We start from the raw sequence: 12,332 nt of genomic DNA, 5'->3' as shown, positions 1-12,332 counted from the left end.
GTGCAGCCACATATTGGAGCAGATGGCCGAAACCTGGCCAGAGTGGTAGGTTTTAAGGAGATTCTTTAAGGAAGAGAGAGAAAGGTGGAGAAATGGAGAGGTTTAAGGAGGACATTGCAGAGCTTAGGGTCCATGCAGCTGAAGGCATTGCCACCAACAGTGAGAAATTACAATCAGGCGTGCACAAGAGACCAGAATTATTGGTTTGCAGCTATCTCAGATGGTTGTAGGGCTGGAGGTGATAGGGAAGGGTTAGGCCTTGGGGGGGATCTGAATACCCCGAATCAGAATCTTACAGTACAGAAGGAGGCCATTTGGCCCATCACACATGTGAAAGCTCTTTGAAGGAGCTGCCCAATTTTGTCTCATATTCCAGCTTTTTCACCATAACCTCGTACTCAAACAGGACTAATTTATATGTCGAATTGCCTTTTGAAAGTTCCTATGGAATTGGATTCCTTCACACTTGCAGGGTGTCTAGATATTTGTGCTCAAGCCCTAAAGTGGGACTTGCCCCTGCAACCTAACTTAAAGGTGGCGGTGCTACAGACTGAGCCAGGATGGTGTATTCCAGACCTTAACAACAGTGCGGGTGCAAATATTTCTCCCCTAGTTCTTTTGCCAATTACTTTAAATCTATTAACCACTGGTTACTGATCCATTACCAGAGGAAAAAATATTGCTCCTGACTTACTCTTTCTAATTTTGAGCACCTCTTTTCCACCTACCCTTAACGTTCTCTGCTCCAGGAAAAGCAATCTCAGGTTCTCGCCACCCAAGTCCCTCATCCCTAGTATCATTCAGGTAACTCTCCTCTGCACCATCGCCAAAGTCTTGACATCATCCTACCTAAAGCATGTTGCCCAGGTTTGTACACCATCCTCCAGCTCGGGCGTAACCAGCGATTTGTAATGGCGTAGCATGAGCTCCTTGCTTCTGTTTCAATGCCCCTACGTGCAAAGCCATATATCCAATACACTGCCTAAATCACCTTATCAACTTGCCCTGCCCACCTTTAAGGATTTGTGAATGTGTACGCTCCTCCTTGAAGACTCTCTTTAAAAACACCTCTTTGTTCAATGTTTCAGCTACCTCCCCTGACCTCGCCTCCCTTGACCCAGCTTGGCAACATACTGTGAACTACTTTGGGAACGCCAGAGCTTTTGAAAGGCTCCATAGAAATGTTGTTTCTATAATTGTATTTTGACAGTTTTGCGAGCTGGGAAAGAGAAATCCCAGCGATAATGTTGCAAGGCTTTGACTGGTCATCACCATCAGATTTTATTCGAGCCACAGTATCACCTTCAGAACATTACTGTAGCCAAAAAGAACCTCACAATTTAAACTGCTGTTCACATGAACCGTGTCACTCGATGTGATATGATTTGAACAACTGTGCCCTGACCAAAAGAGATGTTTTGAAATCAAGGACCTATATCCGCCATTGCCTTGCTTGAGGAAAACTTTCTGGAATGTTGGAATACCTCCCCATGGAACAATGGGAATCCTACTCTAGCTTGGAATGTCCCCCTGGTTTCAATCATCTCATTTGGGCAGTTGTCACTCGTTGAGGGCAATAGAATTTACATCGAGTTTACATCCGGCCCAACTTGGTGTTTTTTTTAATTCACTCACAGGATGTGGGCGTCATTGGCAAGGCCAGCATTTATTACCCTTCCCTAATTGCCCTTGAGAGGGGGGTGGTGGTGAGCACCTTCTTGACAACCGAGTGGCTTGCTAGGCCATTTCACAGGGGCTAAGAGTCAACCACATTGCTGTGGGTCTGGAGACATGTGCAAGCCGGATTAGGCAAGAACAGAGAATTTCCTTCCCTAAAGTGAACTGGATAAATTTTTGTTACAATTTCGTAGTTTCATGGTCACCATTACAGATGCTAGCTTTTTAAATCCAGATTTATTTAATTAACTGAATTTAAATTCCCCCAGATGCCATTGAGGGATTTGAACTCAAGTTCAAGAGCATTAGTCCAGGCATCTGGATGATTAGACCACTAAAATTACCACTACGCTAATGCTATCAACATGGATGCCCGGTCTACGCCAGCATTTATGTTCCACGCAAGTCTCCTTCCACCCCTCTGCATTTCACCTGTTGTTTCATTGATCCTATACGAACTAACAGTTCTATTAAACAGATCTGCTTTCACAAGACTCTCTCACTTGCTGTCCAAAAGCTGGGATAACCCAATATCCAATCTTTCTGCAGCTGATCAGTCAAAGGAGGGAATGAAAACAAGATGGAACCACAGCTCATGATGGAGGCTCAAGGATACAATGGAGCACCAGGTCTAGCCAAAGGGAAGGCGTTTGTCCAGGAGCCCAGTAATTAATATAATTACCCTCCCTGGATTAGAGTGTACAAATGTTTTTTTTTAAAAAGTCCGTCATTCTTGGAAGCAGAACTTGGACAAGGAGAGGAGACATTGTCGTCAACACAGGAACCGATGACATTGGGAGAACTAGTGCTGATAATTTGCTGAGAGAGTTTGAGGAGCTAGTGTGGAAAGTAAAAATTTAATCACCTCTCAATTGTTAACTGAGCCGCACACAAATTGGCACAGAGACAAACAGCTTAGAGATTTAAACGGGTGGCTGGAAAAATGGTGTGGCAGCCAACAAGACATAGCAGCTCTAGGGAAGGAGGGAGCATCCCACTGGGACAGACTCCACTTAAACCAGGCTGGGACCAGTGACCTGGTGAATTGAATACTGGATCTAGGATGGCAGATAAGGCTTTTAATTGATAAGGAGGAAGGAGGGTTAAAGTAAGTGCAAATGTATAAGTCTGATGAGGAAAGTCAATCAGATTGGGTCAGGAAGGGTCTGAGATTATTAACAGTGTTAGGGGATGACCACCTCAGGGAAAAATAGTCAAAGGTTAAAATTAAAGGGACTACATCTGAATGCATGAAGCATTCGCTAACAAGATAAATGAACTAACAGCACAAATAAAGACAAATGGGGTTGATCGAGTAGCCATTACTGAGATGTGGTAGCAGGGGACCAAGACTGAGAACTAAATATTCCAAGGTACGTGATTTTTTTTTAGAAAAGATAACTAACATGAAAATGGAATGGGAGTGGCCTTGTTAATAAAGGACAAGATAAAAACTGCAAAGAGAAAGGATCTTAGCCTAAAACGTCAAGATGTAGAATCAGTTTGTGTGGAGCCAAGAAATAAGAAGGGCCAGAAAACACTGGTGGGAGTAATTTACAGGCCCCTTAACACTAATCAGAGTGTTGGACAAAGTATATCAGCAAAATCAGGAATATGTAACAAGAGCAATTCAATAATCCTGGGGGACTTTAATCCTTATTTGAACGGGGAAAACCAGATTGGCAAAAGTAGTTTGGAGGACAAGTTCATGGAACGCATTTAAGATAGTTTGAAGGAACAGTATGTCAAGAAACCAACTGGGGGACAGGCTATTTTGTAGTGAGACAGTGTTAATTAGTACTCTTATAGTCAAGGATCTTCTGGGGAAGAATGAGCATAATATGATGGATTTCATATTAAGTTCGAGAGTGATGTGGTTAAGTCCAAAACTAGGGTCTTAAATTGAAACAAAATCAATTACAGAGCTATGAGGGGCAAGCTGACTGAGGTAGGTTTGGAAATTAGATTAAAAGGTATGACTGTAGATAAGCAATAGTAAACATTTAGAATTACAAATGTATATACATTCCCTTGAGGAATAATATGCCCACTGGGAAAAGTGGTAAAGTGACGGTTAACCAAAGAAGTTATGGATAGTATTAGATTAAAAAAAGAGGCTTACAATGTTGCCAAAAAGACTGGAAGCCTGAGGATTTTGGGGGGAGGGAGGGAGGGTTAAAAATCACCAAAGGATGACCAAAAATTGATAAAGAAGGAGGAAGCAGAATTAGAGTAAACAAGCAAGAAATATAAAAACAGATTGTAAGAACTTCTATAAGTATGTAAAAAGGAAGAGTTTAGCAAAAGTAAACATGGATCCCTTAGAGGCTCAGACAGGAGAAATTATAATTATAAAATTATAAAAGGAGAATAAAGAAATGGCAGGAGATGTTAAACAAACATTTTGTGCCTGTTAAACATATTCAAGATTGTGGGGAGCCAAGTAGCTGAGAAATTCATTGAAATAAAAGCTGACAAACCTCCTGGAGCCGATGGCCGACACTCCTAGTGGTTTTAAAAGAGGTGGCTGCAGAGATAATGGATGCATTGGTTTTGATCATCCAAAATTTCCTAGGGTGGAATTTTACGACCCCCCTCTCGCTGACGGGATTTTACAGTCCCACTGAAGTCAATGGAGTTTTGAGCGGCTTGCCACATATTACAGCCCTGTCCCTGCCACAACAGGGCTTTACAATTCTGACCCTGTGGATTGGGAGGTGCTAATGTAAACCCAGCTTTCCAAGGAAAGAGGGAGAGGGAAAACAGGGAACTTGAGACTACTTACATTATCAGTGAGGCATTTTTAAAAAAAAATTCATTCTTTCATGGGATGTGAGTGCCACTGGCAAGGTCAGCATTTTCTGCCCATCCCTAATTGCCCTTGAACTGAGTGGCTTGCTAGCCCATTTCAGAGGGGTAGTTAAGAGTCAACCACGTTGCTTAATCATAGTGATTTTCCAAGTGCCCAGTTGCTATGTCCCCCCCCCCTCCCCCAGTATATTCTAGAATTAGCAATCTCACAGGGTAGACGGTAGCGGACTAGAAATCCAGAGGCCCAGACTTGCTGTGGGTCAGAAGCCACATGTAGACCAAACCAGGTAAGGATGACAGATTTCTTTCCTTAAAGGACATTAATGAACCAAATGGGCTTTTATAACAATCGATGATAGTTTCATGGTCACCATTACTGAGGCTAGCTTTCAATTCCAGGTTTTATTAATATTATTTAAATTCCATCAGCTACCATGGTGGGATTTGAACCCATGATCCCAGAGCATTAGTCTGGGCCTCTGGATTTCTAGTCCGCTACCTTCTACCCTGTGAGATTGCTAATACTAGAATATACTGGGGGAGTGGGGGATATGCCAACTGGGCACTTGGAAATTCACTATGATTAAGCAGAATCAACCCGGTTTTAATAAAGGGAAATATCTGACAAATCCCTTAGAATTCTTTGGGGTTGTAACGAGCAGGGCAGATAAGGGGGGACCCAGTGGATGTAGTGTATTTGGATTTTCAGAAGGCATAAGGTGCCACACATGGGATTGTTACGCTAGATCAGGACTCACTAGGGCTAATATATTGGAATAGGTTGAGGATTGGTTAATGGATAGAAAACAGAGCAGGAATAAAGGCGTCTTTTTGAGATGGCCTTAAGAAATCAGAGCTTGGGCCTCAGCTATTTACACCCAATCAGGGATTTAGATGAAGGGACAGAGTGTGCTATATCCAAGTTGGCTGATGATATAAAAAGCTAGTTGGGAAAGTAAGCTGAGAGAAGGATGCAATGGGGCTGCAAATAGACACAGACCAGTTAAGTGAGCAGACAGCAAGGTGGCAAATGAGGGGAAATGTGAAACTCTCTACATCAGAAGGAAGAATCAAAAAGCAGATTTTTTTAAAAATTAAAGTGAGGGACTAGTAAATGTTGATATGCAGATTCATTTGGGCGTCCTTTACAGTACATGAATCACAAAGTTAGCACTTTTAGGAAGGTGAATGTATGATGGCCTTTATTGCAAAGGGGTTGGAGTATAAGAGGAAGGAAGGGCTGAATTTTATGGCCCCATCGCGGGGGGGGGGCAGGGCCGGAAAATGCGGCAAGCCGTTCAAAAGACTTTGGTGGGACTGGAAAATCCCACCGGTGGGAAGGGCTGTAAAATTCCACCCGGAGTCTTGCTGCAATTACATAAGGCTTTGATGAGGCCACACCTGGAACACTGTACAGTTTTAATCTCCTTATTTAAGGAAGGGATATGCCAGCCTAGGATGGGGTTTAAAGGTTCACTAGATTGATTCCTGGTAAGATAGGTGTCCTAGGAGGAGAGATTGAGTAGAAGGGGCCTATACTCTCAGGAGAATGAAAGGTGATCTCACTGAAGTGTATAACATTCTTAGATAGCTTTACAGGCTGAGTGGTGCCTGGATGCAGAATCTAGAACTAAGGGTCAGCCATTTAAGACTGGGATGGGTATTGTCTCCACTCAACAAGTTATGAATCTTTAGAATTCTGTATACCACAGGACTGTGGATGCTCAGTCAATTACTACATTCAAGACAGAGCGTGATAGATTTTTGGACATGGGGGTAGGACAGGAAAATAGAGTCGAGGTAAAAGATCAGCCATGATCTTACTGAATGGTGGGACAAGTACAAGAGCCAGGTGTCTTCCTCCTATTTTTATGTTCATATTCAAGCATTTCACAGACATCCCCATAGCACATATCTCACAGGAATATCAGAAGTTTACACACCTGACAAACCACAGAGGGCATGCAGCGGTAATACACTGACTGCATGGTCTATAGCACATCTGTGATTCCAGAAAAAGCAACCAAAGCCCTCTCCATGCAGATTACAAAGTGGGTCTAATCCTCTCACCGTGACACCATTTCCCATGACTTGCTTATCAGTTGCTCCATCATTTATTGTGCGCATGACACTTAAAGATGGTTTCTACCCTAACTTGAACCAAATCCCTTTCACACATCACTCCTGTGTTTGCTGGCTCCCAGTCTGGCAACACCACATTTTTAAAAGTCACATTCTGGTTTTCAAATCCCTCCCATGGCCTCGCCCTTTCCTATCTGTAATCCCTATTTCCTATGTGTAATCCCCTCCAAACTTTCCTATCTCTGTAATCCCCTCCAAACTTTCCTATCTCCGTAATCCCCTCCAAACTTTCCTATCTCCGTAATCCCCTCCAAACCTCCAAGACCTCAGCACTCCTCTAATTCCGGCCTCTTGTGAATCCCCCATTTCATTCAATCTGCAGTTGGTGGTCATTCTTCAGCTGCCCAGGCTGCAAGCTCTGGAATTCTCTCCATCTCTCTACCTCTCCTCAAAGACTTGTCTCTTGCCTCTTCGACTGAGCTTTCAGTCACCTGCCTCAATTTCACCTTTGGCTCAGTGCCAATTGTTGTCTGATTACGCTCCTCTGAAGAGCCTCAAGCCATTTTGTCCAAAGTCAAAGGAAGTTGTTGTTCATGATGATGTGAATCATCTCCATTTAAATGCAGGAATTCTTTGTCTACGTTCTTCGAGTTGGCAATTGAACAGTGAAAAGCAGTGAAGTGAAATGAATGTGAAAAGCAACAGTATCCATTAGACATACCTGTCATTAACATTACTTTGCACAGGAATTTCGATAACAGATTATCCTCCCACAGAAACTCACCAAGGCTCCATAAGCAGCAGCTTCCAAACCCACAACACCATCCAGGGCAAAGCAACCCACTTGATTGGCACCCCATCCCCAAACATTTATTCCCTCCACCACCGATGCATGGTGGCAGCAGTGTGTACCATCGACAAGATGCACTACGGGAATTAGCCAAGGCTCCTTCAACAGCACCTTCCAAACCCATGACTGCTACCATCTAGAAGGACAAGGACAGCAGATAGAGGGGAACACCACCACCTAGAAGTTCCCCTCCAAATCACTCACCATCCTGACTTGGAAATATATCGTCGTTCCTTCACTGTCGCTGGGTCACAATCCTGGAAATCCCTCCCTAACAGCACTGTGGGTGTACTTACACCACATGGACTGCAGCGGTTCAAGAAGGCAGCTCACCACCACCTTCTCAAGGGCAACTAGAGATGAGAAATAAATAGTGGCCCAGCCAGCAATGCCCACATCTCATAAATGAATAAAACAAGGAATTCCTTAAATCTTATTTAACATCCAGTAACTCTTAGAGAGATTGACAATCTGACAAGACAAGCCAAGCCAAGTTATACACACACAAGTTGGGACCGAGTTTTCAATAGTTATATCAATATAAGCCAGACAGAATGGCCCCAAAATATTGTGGGGGTGAAGAAGGGGGTGGATTTTTAGAATTACAAAACCAGTTACGTTCTTCCTAAGCAAACTGAACCAAAACTAGCAAATTACCCTAACATTTATCCTCTCGTTCTTTGTTGAACTGGGCTTTCTTTCTAGAGAAAGCACGAAGATAATGATAAATTTATCTAGAACCATGCATAGGCCGCACTTGGAGCGGAATTTTACACCGGCAGGATTTTACAGTCCTGTCGAAGTCAACGGCCTTTTGAATGGCTCCCAACATTTTTCAGCCCAGCCCCCTCTGCGACAGGGCTGCAAAATTCCACCCTTGGAGTCGCGTGTGCAGTTCTACTCTCCGTACTACAAAAACAACACGGACATGGGAGAAAGTGAGGAAAAGATTTACAAGGATTCAAGGATTTACAAGGATTGAGAGGGTTTCAGTTGTCAGGAAAGATTGAGCAAGATGGGGGCTCTTTTCTGTGGAACAGGAAGGACTAAAAGGATAGAGGTTCAACGTGGGTATGGAGAAATTATTTCCACTTGTGGGGTGAGCACTGAACACGGGGCAGAGATACAAAATGGCCACCAGCAAGATCAAAGAAACATTAGCAAGTGTATCGTGGACCTCCCAGCTCTTCTTCAAATAATGCCACAGGATTCATTTATTCTGCACGGGTCTCGGTTTAACGTCTCATCCAAAAGACAGCACCTCTGACAGTGCAGCTCTCCTGCCTTGGGCAGCCGGCCAAGATCATGAATTTGAGCCACTGGAATGTGACTTGAATTGACTGCCTACTGACTCAGAAATGAGAGTGCGACCAACTGAGCCAATGAACTAGAAACAGGTTAACCTTTGTCAAAACTGCAGCCAAAAGGAATTTCACAAAAACATGACAAGTACACACAAATATTGACACAAAGGTAGGCTGAAGGCCTTTTATTACACTTCCCCCATTTACTCAATATATTGTACTGTCATCTGTGCTTTTTAGCAGGTATTGGGGAATGGAAGCATTTGAGCTCAAGAGCAGAGGCCAGACCAAGCTGAAGGAGGGCAAAAGAGAGTTGTGAAGGCCTTAGACAGGGTGCAGAAAAAAATCATGAAGATGGTTTCAGGGATGGAGAACTTCAGTAGGTAGTTTGGAGAATTAGGGACAAAAACAAAAATTGCTGGAAAAACTCAGCAGGCCTGACAGCATCTGTGGAAAGGAAGACAGAGTTAATGTTTCGAGTCCGTATGACTCTTCAAGGCTGAGAAGAGATTTGAAAGAAGTGTTCAAAATCACGAGGGGTCTGGACACGAAGGCCTAAACACTGCTTTCAGCAGCACTTCACTTGCACCTCCTTCAGTTTGGTCTACTGCATTCACTGCTCCCAATGCAGTCTCCTCTACATTGGGGGGACCAAACGCAGAGTGGGGGACCGCTTTGCAGAACACCTTCGGTCTGTCCGCAAGCATGACCCAGACCTCCCTGTCGCTTGCCATTTCAACACTCCACCCTGCTCTAATGCCCACATGTCCATCCTTGGCTTGCTGCAATGTTCCAGTGAAGCTCAACGCAAACTGGAGGAACAGCACCTCATCTTCCGACTAGGCAGTTTACAGCCTTCCGGACTGAATATTGAGTTCAACAACTTCAGATCATGAACCCTCTCCTCTATCTACACCCTTTTTTTTGAATGAAAATAAAAAATGCTGGAAATACTCAGCAGGTCTGACGACATCTGTACTTCCTACTGATCCACAAAATCTACAGATCAATAGAAGAGTCACATGGACTCGAAAAGTTAACTCTGTCTCTCTCTCCACAGATGTTGTCAAAGCTGCTGAGATTTTCCAGCTTTTTTTGTTTTCATTTCAGATTTCCAGCATCCGCAGTATTTTTCCCCCTTTTATAATCCCTTTTTAAAAATGTATTTTTAAATACTTATTTTTATTTTTATTCATTTATTCATTGTTTTATCACCTTTTTAACCCCTTTTTTCCCCAGTCACTGCTCCCTCCTCACCCCACCCCCAATAGGTCCATCTCTTACTTGTTCCATGTTGTTCTTTCACAGTGTTGACCCCTTGTTCTGCTATGAACACATTCTGCTTTCTTACCTTTATGCCACTATCAGCAACTCCTTCAGCCCTTAGCACCACCATTAACATTCCCTTTGTCTTTTCATCCATGACATCTTTGTCAATCTCCCCTTAGCCCCCACCTATTGCTGGCCTTCTACCCGACTTCACCTGCTCCACCCCCTTAAACAGTATAAATTTCATCACATTTCTACTTCTCTTTAGCTCTGAAGGAGGGTCATACAGACTCAAAACGTTAACTCTGTTTCTCTCTCCACAGATGCTGTCAGACCTGCTGAGCTTTTCCAGCATTTTCTGTTTCCATTTTACATAACTTCCTTAGCTTCCAACTTCTGAGGTCAAGAAAGAAAGGTTAAGGTTAAACACGGCTGTGATTTCTAATCATGGTCAAGTTAACACCCACAATAGCTCACACTTAACCAAATAAAATGTCATAAGGGGTGCTGCATTGTTCCAGTGAAGCTCAACGCAAACTGGAGGAACAGCACCTCATCTTCCGACTAGGCACTTTACAGCCTTCCGGACTGAATATTGAGTTCAACAATTTTAGGTCATGAACTCTCCTCCATCCCCACCCCCTTTCCGATCCCCCTTTTTTCCAATAATTTATATAGATTTTTCTTTTCCCACTATTTCCATTATTTTTAAATGTATTTCCATCCATTGTTTTATCTCTACCTTTTAGCCTATTTCAATCGCTTCCCTTCACCCCACCCCCACTAGCTATCTGTACCTTGCTCATCCTGCTTTCTACCCTTAATGTCACCATTAGCACATTTCTTAGATAACATCACCACCGTCAACACCTCTTTGTCCATGACATATTTTGGTTATCTCCACCTATCACTGGCCCTCTATCCAGCTCTACCTGTCCCAACCCCACTTAAACCAGCTTATATTTCACCACTTTTCTATTTTTCCTTAGTTCTGATGAGTCATTTGGACTCGAAACATTAACTGTGTTCCTCTCCGCAGATTCTGTCAGACCTGCTGAGTTTTTCCAGGTATTTTTGTTTTAGATTTCCAGCATCCGCAGTATTTTGCTTTTATCTTTGTCATACGGTTCCTGTTTGTTTCACGTCTTCATGCATTGGGAATAGTGGGCAAGTGTTGGAAGGATTAGCAGTCCGACTATCAACCTGTTTGAACCAATGCTTCTTCTGGGGCCAACAAGTCCTGGAGTGGGACTTGAACCCAGAGTTTCAGGCCCAGAGGCAGGAGTGCTACCTACTGATCCACAAGACCTCCACACTTAAGGCACATCACAGGGGCCATTTTTAAATAACATCTAACACCAACCCATATCAGGAGACATTAAGACAGGTGATCAAAAGCTTGGTCAAAGGTTCCAAGGGATATTTTATAGAGGTGGGAGAGGGTGGGAATTCTGGTGCTTACAGCTGAGGTAGCATGCCGTCACCGGTGGAGTGACGTGCAGTGTTCCTGGCTGGTTGTAGGGCTGGAGGACATTACATAAATAGGCAACAGGAGAACCGTTGGCCAAAGGCACTCTGGTTAAGACAGAGATTAGAAGAATTTTTTTTTCTCTCTCTGAGGGTCGTGACTCTTTGGAACTCTCTTCCTCAAAGTGCAGTGGAAGCAGAGTCTTTGAATATTTTTAAGGCAGAGGCAGATGGATTCTTGATAAGCAAGGGGGGTGAAAGGTTATCCGGGGGGGGGGGACAGGAATGTGGAAGATTACACTCGGATCAGCCATGACCTTTATTGAATGGTGGAGCAGGTGCGAGGGTCGCAGTGATGTACCCCTGCTCCTAATTCATATGTGTTCATATATATGTTAGGGGAGGTAGCAGAGAAGGTAGCCCTGCATAAGTCAGTATGACCGAGGGAAAAAAAAAAGGAAGGGGGACTTCAGTTTCTTACACAGACACCCAAAGAACTCCTGCTTCTTGGGGGCATTATCAGCTCCTTGCTAACTGCCAAGTACCAACTTTCAACAAGGGGTGGGGGGGGGGTTGGGGGGAATTCTGGTCCTGGGACCTGATCAACAGTTACAGCGCCACAAGTCAAGACACAACAACCCTGGCCACGGATGCCAACCACAATGCTGCAGGAGTCACAACACTGGAACACAATATTTTGGAAATAAATATATATTTTTTTGTTTCAAAAGAGCATCATCGTCCAGGGGGTTCAAGGATCTGGCACAGGCACCGACACAAATGGTCCTTATGAGGCCCAGGCTCAGACTCTGTCCCTTTGTGACTGGGGATGAACTGACTCCACAGACTGACATTTACCTAAGTGCACACAG

At 43.7% G+C, this 12,332-nt stretch overlaps 1 protein-coding gene across 1 annotated transcript in view; it reads right to left on the bottom strand.

The window, feature by feature from the left end:
• Positions 1 to 12,332, bottom strand: part of LOC121286497 (tricarboxylate transport protein B, mitochondrial) — a 96,113-nt gene that overhangs the window by 83,248 nt on the left and 533 nt on the right. The gene's annotated exons all lie outside the window — the stretch shown is intronic.

This window comes from Carcharodon carcharias, chromosome 13 (assembly GCF_017639515.1).
Source record: "Carcharodon carcharias isolate sCarCar2 chromosome 13, sCarCar2.pri, whole genome shotgun sequence".
Lineage (NCBI taxonomy): Eukaryota > Metazoa > Chordata > Chondrichthyes > Lamniformes > Lamnidae > Carcharodon > Carcharodon carcharias.
The sequence above is the reverse complement of the archived record's forward strand: the minus strand, read 5'-3'. Positions and strand labels throughout refer to the sequence as shown.